The 12,593-nt window shown below is 41.3% G+C and overlaps 1 long non-coding RNA gene across 2 annotated transcripts; it reads left to right on the top strand.

The window, feature by feature from the left end:
- Positions 1 to 1,112: 1,112 nt before the first annotated feature.
- Positions 1,113 to 12,592, top strand: LOC310895449. 2 transcript variants are annotated; one of them, XR_014580695.1, is made up of 4 exons: positions 1,113 to 1,774; positions 6,592 to 6,678; positions 7,060 to 7,558; positions 9,494 to 12,592. It is a non-coding gene; the product is annotated as an uncharacterized lncRNA (long non-coding RNA). The 2 variants fall into 2 exon arrangements; XR_014580696.1 differs by having other exon boundaries at positions 7,060 to 12,592.
- The last annotated feature ends 1 nt before the right edge of the window (position 12,593 follows it).

The raw sequence follows: 12,593 nt of genomic DNA, 5'->3' as shown, positions 1-12,593 counted from the left end.
CTCCTGCCCTTACTTTGTGGTTACATGCATCTTCCTTTTGTCATTCCCCACGCACTTTTCACTTTAGCAAGCTAAGAAAAGAGTCTCACATGCAAAAGATCCAAATCTGTGCTATAGAAGAGCTATGAGAGCATTTCAAAAGAAGAAAACGTGGCAGCAGAAGAATATATTGAGCTCTACCACAACTCCCCAGCTATCCAGCTGGATGCTACAGGGACAGAATTAGCATGGTCTCTCACAGCGCCCCTGCCTGTATAAAAAAACATTTGAGAATTAAGAAACCCTTCCAGTGTTTCATTTACCCTTCTGCTTAAGGAAACAAAAGTTTCCCTGGCAGTGTCTCTGACCTGGCCAATATCTACTATGTTAGCTAAAGAATAAAATACAACACTGGAACAAAGCTGGTGAATGCAGCTGTTCCTCTGGGGGCCAGTGCTCCTGCTGCTGAGGTGAGAGCAAATGGAGGCGATCAGATCTCCCGTTTTCCTGGCAGTTACCCTGTGTAGGCTGCTCTTATCATAGTCATCACGCAGCAAGGGGAATGCTGTTCATCACAACAACCAGCTTTCCCTACCGCTGGTATCTCTCATCTCTACCTGCTTTGATATCACATACTTTGTTATTTGCAGACGAGCAGTCAGGTCAGTCAGGATCTACGTGAACACAGACCAAGAGCCTCTTTCCAGCCTCAGATGCTATTCACTGGCCACATTTAAAAAAAAAAGAAAAGCTGTTCTCTGGAGGCTGAGCTTGTTTCCAGTGTTGTAATTTCATAGAGGTGAATCTTCCACTAACCTGGTTGGCTGACACAAATGCTACATGGAACAACAGGAGGCTTGTCAGCACTGCTCCAGCATACAAATGAACGTAACAGACGGAGAGCATTAAACTCACCTAAAGATAAAATTATGATCTTCAGTCATTGAGAAAGATGATAACTTAACCACAGGATGTATCGCAATTAGCTTCCTCAGCAGCCTACAGAAGCAATATATACAAATTACAAGATAATCTTCCGCAATTTGAAACCATTTAGGATCTTTAGCATCATATACTTGGATCAATTTAAATCTTAAAGTTGCTATCATCTTTCCTTCTTACCCAGAGATAAACATCTCCTCATTTTCTAGTGAAACAGAGTAGATGCATTTTTTTTTTTTAAATCTGGCCTTGCTGTACCATTTCTTTCCTTTAAGTTAGATGGTTGAACTATAATGAACTCCACAGGACTGTGGTTGCAAAGAACCAGCAGTGCTGGCCAAGTCAATATCTGTATTAGATTGCCCCCAGCGGCAAGGAACTGTAAAAGACTTTTGCATAGAGAGGGAAATGAAAAATTCCAATTGAGAAATAGGTCTGCTGGTGGGAAAAAATAATGCTGCATGTAGAAATCTTTAAGCTTTCATCCATTTCTAGGAAACTGGAATGGGAGGAGCAACCCTCCTACTCCTGAAAACATCTGCACTGTGGGGATATAGGGAAACTACTGCAGTACAAGCACAATTTTGGCAAATTAAAGCTTGTCAGAATCACAGCTAACTTCCCGTTGATCTAGGTCCACTTATAGTTTCACTACAGTTCTGGGCCTTTTTCTGATGTTCTTCTTTGGACGTATGCTTTAAAAATAGCTCAAGAACTTGAGGTGCTTCATTCTCTGCACAGTCTCAGAGTAGCCAAGATACTTCTTTCTATGGCCTTCTTCCCCCTCCCGCCTTGTTTTCGACTTAGCTTGGCAAAGCTGGACAAACCCCGGGACATAAAAATTCTCTTAACTGTGAGTAAGCCTTCTTTATTATGTCTTCCTTTATAAAATGGCTTGTTTGATTAATGCCTGTTTGAGAATGGAAAATTCTCTCTTCTCCTTTGCTCTCTCCGGCAATTGTTTTGTGTTTCAGCGTCTGCTTTGGCACGGGGAAAAAGCTGGACTCTGGGTTAAATCACGACCCCTTTCTGGGATCTAAGGGACTTTTGTTGTTCATTTCCACAGCACCAAGGTTTGACCCTTATTCTTAAGCTGAAGTCTCTGACAGTGACCTACCACACCATTTTAAGCCTCTGGAGCAATTGAACAAGTCCAAAGTTGCTATTTAAAATACCAGTGATTTTTCAAAAGCCTGTTTAATTCATTAGGCTTTATCCAATCCTCTCAGTCTGGTCCAGACGAATCCAGCAAGCTGCGTTCTCTCATGCTCCCTTGTCCTCTAAGTGGCAGTACTTTTAACTTTGCTTATAGCAAGAATTTAACCCAAACCATGTTTAAAAAATAAAACTTCTTCCCTGTTGAAATCCAAGGCTGATACACGTACATGTGATGACTTCAGAGCGACTGAATCTTTGCTATAGAAAAATGGTTATTTAAAACCTGAACAGGAGACTAATACTTCTTACAAGGTAGTTTTACTTGAGTTTATGGAAACAAATAACAGACTGGCAAACATTTATGTACTTGGCAGTGGTGGGTAGCTGTCTGGACTCACAGCCAATGAAATTAAACATTTGAGAGATTGCGATTCATGATATAATCTGATTATGAAGGTAATTACACCTCTTGTCATTGTTGACAATGTATGATTATAGAGACAAAAATCTTGGTTCTGCTAGCTGAATTTCAAGGGAGGGTATAGACAGAAAGAAGAGAGAGAGGAAGACAAAAGAAATGAAAACAACCTCTCTCTCATTTTATAAAACACTACCTGAGTCCAGAAAAAGAAGAAAAATAATCACACCCAACAAGAACATTGAAGTTTCCTTAAAATGCTAAAAAGAGATGACATTCTGGTAAAAGGCTATTTTCAATACATTTTTAAATAAACATGTAAAGGCAAATTTGAAATTTCCAGAAAACTAGAATAGAAAAAAAAAATTGAAAGAAAATCCTGAATATAACACATGGCTCCAACTTTGCAAGCAAAGTAATATATTCTAGTACATCCCACAGAGGCTTCTCTAAGACAAAAGCACATTTTTTTGAGAATTGCAGGTCAGAAGCAAGGACTGGATTCATTAACCCATGTGATTTGCAGTCTCTTAGTTCCATATGTACAGTAGCAAATATAGAGCTAAAACTGTAAGCCTTTCATATCTTCCCTGGTGTTGCTTAATCTGTATGCTCATCCTGTACTTGATGATTTTAAACTTCTCATTGCAATGAAGATTAAGTTAATTTCTCAAGTTATTACCCCATAAAATCCTGCCTTCTCAGAATTATCTTTTTTCATAATAAAATTAAAAAAAAATCCCTATTACTATAGGATGTATTTCCCAAACACTAATTGAATTTTAGATATTTTTCTGATGACAATAAACCCCAAAGTTTAAGGAGCTGGTTTCCTGTGAAACCTTTTTTTGCATAACTAATTTTTCTTAAGATCGTAAGGTACCACATTAACTGGAAAATTTCAGTGACCTTACTGAAAAGGAAATTTTGATTAGTTGTGCAACTGAAGAGAAAGAGAGAGAGCCAGAAGTAATGAGGGGAAAAAAAAAAAAAAAAGTCTATAGCATGCAAAAAAAATCTCAGGATTTTAGCAGAGGAAAAGAGACTTGTTATTTTTGAGTTTTTGATTGACAAACATTGCTACAAAATGAAGAACAGAGAAGTCCTAGAAATTGCTCTAAAGAGAAATATTCTTTCATGACTTTGGAACTAATATTCCACACTGGTCCCAAAGACCCTGTGGGTCATGCTACAAAGCCTCCCTATTTACCCAGTATGACTTGCAGGAGTGGAAGGATCTCCAGCAAAAAATAAGTATTGTGGTATGGCTTGCTTTCACCTTTGGTTAAGTATTTATGATTTTATACAGAGCAGTAGTTCTTTGTTTTCTTCATTGCTTTATTTATCTAAAAGACACCTCGACCCTCAGCTTGGTCTCTATATGCCCTGTAAATGAAAAAGGCATTTCAATTCTCCGTATCACCAATAATTCCTTCTAGCCCATTGCGGACGGATGGCAGAGGTAGGAAAAAGTAAGGAGCCTAGATTATTCTCTTCTTGAAAAATGGCAATTCCTCCATTTTTTATATTGAAACTGCTCTTAACATTTTCCTTCCAAAGCCACAGTGAATCTAGTAGTTACAAAGAAGATAAAAATAGCGCCTTGAAAAGGTATCCATGTTTCCTGAACAGAAACTAGTTGTCCCTAATAAATTGTACTTGAACTTTTGAATTTTAAATGCAACTTTACACAGCCTCAAAGAAAGCATAATTGAATCTGAGATCCACAAAGCAAAGAGGGGAAAAAACAGTGCATTTATGTTCTAACCTCTGTCAATATTTTACATCTGAAAACTGCTACTCTTTTAAGCAACACTAATAGCTTTGGAAGTAGCATAGGTAGACCGTCCTCTAACTTGCATATCATTCGTATTTGGTTCATTCATAAATTTGATGCAAATTTCAGAAGCTTTAAGGAAAAGAGAGCTGGAGGTTCTGTGGAAATGTAACGAAGTGTGCTTATGATTATCAGTTTTTGGAAGAGTGAAGCTTATTGTAGGCACACATTAGCCACTTTCATACATGTATGACATAAAAGCCTGACTTAAGTCAGGCTGGAGGACAACTCGGTATTTTTTTCTAGGAATAATCTTACATCCTAACCATAGAAATGTGTGCTGCCCACAGCCAGGGACACATACAGCCCAGCAGATGCCATTCCCTTTCATGGTTGTAAACCAAAAGAACAAATCATTTCAGTAAGACCATTTTCTGTTTTCTGCTTGTTCCTACAAATAAAAAAAAGGCATGGGCCTATCCCACTGTCAAACAACAAAAAAATCATTTGGGAATTTAACAATAATTTAATTTGTATTAACCAAGGCACAACATAAACATTTTCCTCAAAGCTGAAGCACAAATAGATTACAAACATTTTCCATGTGCATTTTTTTTGTCTGTGAGCTGCTGAGCCTGTTTTCATTAAAACAAAGAAAAAACCACTTCCTGTATGAATCAGAGTTTTGTATTCAAACTGCAGGATTCCTCATTTAATATTTTACTTGTTGATTGGATTAATATGGATATTTAGGAAAGGTGGACCAAGTAGAAAAGCAAAGAGTAAGAAGACAGGGAATATGATGAAAATAGAAACCGGGAAGAGTAAGTAAAATAAAATAGCAGCAGAGCAAGCAGAAATGACACGAGAATTTGTACACACACACACCGCCCCCATTTTTGTCAGTATGAGCTTGTGATACGCTTCCCTGCCCTGTGAAGTAAACACAAACTTCGAGGCAGGGCTATGAGAACAACCTTGTGTAAAACTAATGTCAGAAAAACATAAAAAATCAAAGTGCATGAGCTTCAGCTGTGGTGGCTGGTCTTGGGGCTGTCAGTGTACCTCATCCAAGAACCTGCCTTAGAGAATCCAGGTGCTCACTTAGCACGTGCTTGCAGCACTTGATATTGCAGCTTTTTGTGTCAGTGAGCTACATGGTGGGCAGCCTCTTGGGAAGATGGCAGAACAGGGGGGAAGTGGTCAGAAATGCAGGTGCCACAGGAAAAGCCTGTAGCTGGGTCGCCAGGACCAACATGGATCACCATCAGGCCCTGACAGACCTGTGGGACCCTCGAGAAAGACAGCAGGAGGGTACAGACTGCAGATCTGGCCCAAGGACCACGGCTTTGGTATCCCTACGTATGGAGCTGAAGGGCTGAATGGCAGCTCTAGACTCATCCCAAAGCTACTGGGAGCTCCACACCACAAGACCTCACTTGAAGGTGTCTGAGGTTTGCTGGACACCCAGGAGGTTAAGTAGCTTTTGAAAATGAGACCATGGTACATCAGCTAGTCAGGATTTTCTTAACAGATAATCTTTTTTGTGTGGACTTTGTGTGATCGTCTCCTCTAAGTGTTTCTCCTCTTGCAAAAGAAATCACCATACTGACTCAAATTTAATAGGATCTGAACTCACCACTGTTTTCTGCCAAGAAAGCAGAATCTTTTAGCTTCCTGTGCACAGGAACAGAGACGTTAAAATTAGCCACAAGCAGTATATTGCTCCCTGAATACAAGAGAAAGGTATTGCAATTTAATGCACAAAGGAAATTAGCTAAAACCATTGAATCTGCAAGCAACAGGTTTAATCAGAGTGGGTTTTGGTTTGCAGAGATACCACCATGCACACAAATGCCACACAAACAACGAAATGCGTACATTTGGGTTTTGCTTGATGAAATGAGAATCACTGCAGGGTCACAGCAGATAGCACTTTTACTAAATTCAGCATCTTATAACCGTGTTGAGATGCTTTTTTGGCCACAGAGCACGTGGCAACTCAGGGCACTTTTGCTGTGTCTTTTATTGCTTCTGTTTCCGATGGTAGCGTAACCACTTCGGCTGTCAGCACCCGTTAGTACCTGTAACACTCCAGAGGCCAGGGGAGGAGCTGAGGATTTTCCGCCAACTCAGGTTTTAGCTCACTTCCCAGAGTGTGGCAGACTCTAGCAAATGTTGTAAGAGGAAAAGCAGGTAGAGAAGGAAACACTCCCATTGGTTTTCTCAGCCAAATGCTCATCAAACTACCATGAGACACCGCTGCTGTCAGGCCCTAGTACAGGCCCAACACCTTGTTTCTGCTTCTCATTTCCAGCAGGTGGCTCCAGACCAGTAGAGAGACCTGGGTGAGCATCCAAGTTTTTTTACCAAGCTGGGCTGCAGTCTGCCTCCATAAAATTGGGTAAGTAGGGGCTGTCTCCTTCCATCTCTGTGTGCTTATTCAACTCAGTAACCTGGCAGAAAACAAGCCCAGCTAAATGGAAGAGGTTGGAAAGGTGATGGGGACTGGAGATCACAGAAAAGGAGCCTGGCGCAGCTGAGGCAGAGGTAATGGAAAGTAACAGATGGAAGGCAGGGAGTGGGGACATCCCCTGTTGCAGATAGCATGCTGTTAAATCGGCTCCGATACTTCAAGAACTGTACTGCTGGAGTATGCAAAATCCTAGGCTTTCTCTCTCTCTCAGACAAAGCTGTACCTATTTTAAAAACACAAAATTATTTAGAACCCTGAGCAGAAGCAGAATCCGTCTGGACCAATAAGTGTTTTTTCTCTTCCTTGCAGAGAAATAGCTCCACAAGCAGCAGATCCCATGAGCACCTGTCTCGGGGTTTTGTTCTGGCACAGATGCTCTGATGTCTAATAACCACCAAGTTCTGGGTCCTGCAGCCTGCAAACCTAAGCAGTTCCTCACTCCTTCCCAGCCACCTCCTTCTGAGAACTTCACAGACACTTAATACATCCCAGGCCAGTGTCAAAATTTGGTTGAAACAGACCACGCGTTCATAAAAGACTGGTTGCATCATGTGGGAGGAGAGATTAATAATTAATACAGCCTGTCCTAATGCATAATGACTCTTTTTTTCATTAGGAAGCCTGCCTAACAGATAAACACGCTTCAGCTCAGTTAAGAACCAACAGGCCAACTTTTGCTCCTGGTTATACAGCTGCAAGCCCAGAATTGCTCTGATTCATCAGCCAGCTTTGGTGGCGATGGAGGCTAATGCAGAGTGTCCAACCAGGCTGGCACAAAGGTCACCTAACTCCTGCGGTTCTCTGTCAGGTAACTGCACGTTTTTGTGGAATGACAGGGAAAGCAGAGATTAAATCTTTGAACAAACTCCACGCTTGTGTTTGGCAAATTAAAACATCAGGTTAGAATTCAGAGCACTGTGTGTTATAATTTTCCCTTTTTAGTAGCACACGGGAAATAAGAACATTTAAACACATTCTGGAAAAACCTGCACTCTGTTGCCTGAGGTACAGTATTTTCACAGAACATTGCTAATCCAGCAAACTTCACAAAAACAAGTAAAACGAGCTTTGTTACTTGTTACATTTATTTTATTATAATTTAGCAGCAAATCTGGGTTCATTTTTTCTATCATTGTTTTATGCTCACTTTTGTATGCTATTGGATTATAACAGATTAATTTTAGTTTTCTTTCTAGCCACTTTGCATGCCCTGATGAAGTAACAAGGCTCCATTTTATTTAAAAATAGAGAAGCCTCAAAATCTTCCATAAATTTTCCATTCATGCTACAGTTTCTTAAAAAAAATCCTAACAACATTAATGTTTGGACTTAGACTAGCTGGCAAAGCAACCTTCTCAGAAAGTGACAACACTTTTTTAGATAGTCTTCAGCCCATTTTTTTAACACTTCATAGCCCTTCATTGCTTCAATCCCCATGTCATTTATTCTAGCTAACTAGCTGAACTCTTGCTCTTACCCCGCCATTGATTACTCTGACAGAAAGCCTCCTGTTATTGCCACTGCAAGAACAAAACGCAACCTCAGGTTAAAAAAAAAAAAAAAAAAAGCATTATGGGCCTCCCCTGTCTGCCCTTCTGTCCGTCTGTCCTTCATCAGGTGGAGTGATGGGCTTTCGTGTCACCAGCTGGAAGCCAGTCACAGGAGGCAGTGAGCCCTTCTCCCTGAAGGGTCCCAGCCTGTGGTGTCCCAGTTGCTATACTGGGCTCTACTGGGCCCAGTGGGGGGAGCAGAAGGGTGAAATGGCTGTAATTGTTGGCCCAAGGAGAACAGGCATCGGTTCCCCTCCATGTAAACACGTGTAATCCATCAGTCCTGCCTCCTAGCTGCAGGCTAAAGAAAGGACTGCTTTTATCTGCTGTTTCATTCAAATTCTTCCAATTGCAGGCATGTGGTTGTGCAAGGCACAACAGGGCCACGACACTGCCCAGTTCTACCCCTGTACAGACAACAAAAACAATTAGAAACAAAGGTGTTCTTATGCGGGATCACTTTAAAACCTATATACACTGATCACAAGTGTTCCCCCATGGACTCAGCTTTATTTCCTGCAGCACATACAGCAGGACACTTTTTCCCATGGTAATTGACATTTTGCACTAGCCTGGTTCCAACGAAAATCAATCTGATTCCTTCCTAATAACAACAGAGAGTCATCTTGGATGACAGATTTTAGCCACTAATTTAATTGATCATACTGATACAGATTTGGGGAAGTATTATTCTAGCATAGCAACACAAATCCAATCAGAAGAGCAGACCCAGAGAAAGGTGAGCGGCTCTCCTAAAAACGTGGTTTTAAAACATTCAAGCACCGTCAGAGTTATTTTGATACAGGGCAAGGAAAGAAAATCGTAAGAATGATTCAGTAAGCCTGGAAAACGCAGCAGCCAGGTTCTGCTGCCATTCCTGAAACAGATTAGCTCATTTTCCTGTTAACAGCAACACTGAAAACTTCTTGCTCTAGGGCAGCAATGGCAGTAATTCCCCAGCACTCTGTTCATGGATCACTGTCAGCTTTTTGAATGCACTGTGGGCTATCCCAATGCCTTAAAACATTAACCTTTTAAGGCAGCATGGCTTTGCAGGACCTGGGGAGCACAGCTGAGAACCAGTGCTCTTGATAATGCGACTTCAACAGATCCTGCACGGGCTAATGACAGGGCTGCCTAAATCCAAGGTCAAGCTGTTCTGCTGACTACAATTTTGGATTTGATTTCTACAGCCGGGGCTCGTGGAAGTGTGACAAATCTGGTACCTCCTCACTTAGAGGTCACTTACGTACCAAACCACTAACTTCTGCTGTAATGCCTCGTCAGCTCAAACTGGAGTGCCCGGCCTTAGCGGCATCAGCCTTGAGGAAAGCATCCAGCCTTACCCTGAGCGCTCTCCCGGAGTTGGATTGCACAGTAACGAGGAATTCCTGGCACCGCGGCACAGTAAACAGTTCTCCCATGTCCAGGATATAACACCAGAACAGATGATAATAAATAAGCCACTTCAACAGGGCTGTGAAAAATGATCCGTGACATATCTGTAGAGAAGCAAATGTCATCTCCGAGCAGGCTTGTCTGGATGCCTACAGGAGAGCGCACCAACTGTCTGGCTCAAATTCACAGCCCACTACTAGCGCGGCGCTGTGAGCATATTGGTGACTGACTAATCCTGCACAGCGGTTCTCTACCTACCGAGTGCTTTCTCAGGCTATTAGCGTCACAGCATATCAAACGGTCTGTCACAAACCTGTTTATCACCCCTTTCCCAAACTCAGGCAGGTATCCAGCAGCAACTGCTCAGTACAGATACGTGCACACGCAAACGCTACCTCTCCGGTAGGCTGGACCGCTGCATGTAATTCAGGGCAGAATTACAGCCCCCGTGTCTTTGGAAATCAGCACAGTCACGTGGGATTAGAAGTGCAGCTCCTTACATTAAAAGCCTCTCTTCGTGTGGCACTTGAAGAGCTATTCACAAAAGCTACCTTCAGCCTAGTGAGATCACGGCTTTCTCTACAGTCGGCGGAGAAGCAGCTCCAGTAGAGAAGAAGGTGATCCAGAGGAGAAGCCTGGCTGAACTATTCGGGTGGCCCTCCGGAGCTCCCTCTCCCTTTATTCGCTGCTCTCTGGGGAGCCTTTGCAAATACCCCCTCCTTTTATGCTGCCAAAACCTAAAGCTTCATTATGAATCTCACAGTATTCAGTGTTTGTCTTGAAGACCTTTTTTCTCAAGTCATTTAGTTCTATAGTCATCTCAGCTTTTACTGAAAAAAACATACGTTAGAGCTTTGCTGTGGTGGAAAAACTAGAAAGTGGAAAACCTGAAGATTAAAAAAAAAGGTGGGGAGGGCACAAATACATCAAAAGACAAATAAAATTAAGCCAGAAATTACTGCAACTTTTTTTTTTCTTTGTCCTCCAAACCAGACTCATGACATTTCAGGACCTAACTCGCAAATGCTTGACACTAGCAGTACTCAGCTCTGCCTTATTGCAACAGTCCAGGAAGTCGCTTGAAATTTGCAAAAGGAACACCTGCATTTGCCTTGTGTCCTGCTCCAAAGATACTTGGTAATATGTTCAATGTCTGGTTTTCTCAAATCCCCATGCGTATTAGAATTCCATACCATTAGCCATTTTAAGACAAAAACAGCTTTTTACAGTAGATTTTTTTCATAGTTTAACCCTTTTTACTACTGGCACACAAGAATTGCAGTAAATTTTCCTATAACGTCCAGAGCTCTAAGGAAAAAGGCCTTCCAAAAGGTATGTTACAAAAATCTGTTAAGTCTCAAAAAACATCAAATCACAATGACAATTTCAGAAGTCATTTCAATATTTTTTTTAAGATCATATCTAAATGCTTGGATGCTGTTCAGAGACAGAAGCAGTCTTAAGTACATGCAGCCATTGGTAGCTGATGATTTTCCCACAATTAAGTTAATATTTTAGGTCAGTTACTCTTCTCCTTTACTTGGATAATTTTGGTGGGGTTCCTCTTGTATTTTAGTTATGATCATAAGATAAAAATAGGGAAGCTGTTCCACCAGGTTAGAATAATCCGCTTTTCCAAAGGAACTGATGACACGATCTGAAGTTTACCGTGAACAGCCCAAATTTGAGGTGATGGGACTTGAGTTTGTTAGGTCTCTTCCAACTGCCTTAGACTGGACTTTTACAAATTAAGGCACATAACAAGTTAACCCTTAAATTCTCTGATAAGAAGGAACGAATGGAATTTGTGTTTAATTCATGGAAGAAACTCCCCAGGATCCCCCGTACTACGCACTGGCATTCAACCAGTAACGGTAACTTATGCAGCAGCTAGACAAGTCTCCAGCTCATGATCTGGGGACAAGGAATCGGCCCTCCGGGGAAAAGACACATGGTGCCCACACCTACGCAGCAGGCTGGAGGCAGATAAGTATAGACACTCTCAGCCACAATCATCTCTTTGTTTGGTAGTGCTCCAAGTTGCAACTTCAAGAGTTTTCTAGGTTTTTGTATCAACAGAGAGGAACAAAGGGATAATCAGTGCATACAGACGTGACCTGTTTTCCTGACCCTGTGAGCCATGCACCTTAACTGTAGCACAACAGAGGGCCCCAAGGTGTGGACCACAGGGTGCAAAGGAGAGAAGAAGAGGCTGGAACAGCAGCTCTCTTTTGCCCTGTGTTCTTCACATATATATGGACTGTAGGAGACTATTACCCATACTAGTAGATGTCTCTATTAGGAAAACTGTCAATTTCCATTCACTTTAAATTTTCTTATATTAAACTATTGAACTTTCCCTTAGCCTCAACCTCTGATCCATGCTAAACATGGCTTTTCTTTTTTTTTTTTTTTGGCTCTAAGATCTAAGCAGAGAATTGATGTAATCATCTATCAACTATTCAAGCTGTATACAGGGACATGTTGTTTTCTGTTCCTTTTTTTACATATATTATGGTGAAGAGCATTTTTTATTTACCCTTGAAAGGAAGACAAAGAGTCTCCCTAAGGGAAGAAAGAAATTCCTAATATGAAAATAAAGTACTGGAGAATATAGTACTGATGCATTTATAAAGTGATAGATGGACATGGCATGGAAGAAATGGTGGAAAAAAGCTTTTTCCTTGGTATCCATCCTTTGATCTTGTTGTACTGCCTGAACCCTACTGTAATCTGCTTGTGACATGTAACAGCTTCCTTGAGCACAGGTGCATGTAGGCACTTATGTGCACTCAGCAGCAAGATCTTCCCAACTGACACATAATTGTTTTATCCATATCCGTAACCTAAATTGATATTTTCCATACTGCTGCTTAATATACAAATATTATATAC

This window comes from Anser anser (genome assembly GCF_964211835.1).
Source record: "Anser anser genome assembly, chromosome: 2".
NCBI lineage: Eukaryota > Metazoa > Chordata > Aves > Anseriformes > Anatidae > Anser > Anser anser.
This window is presented reverse-complemented; position numbering and strand designations above follow the sequence as displayed.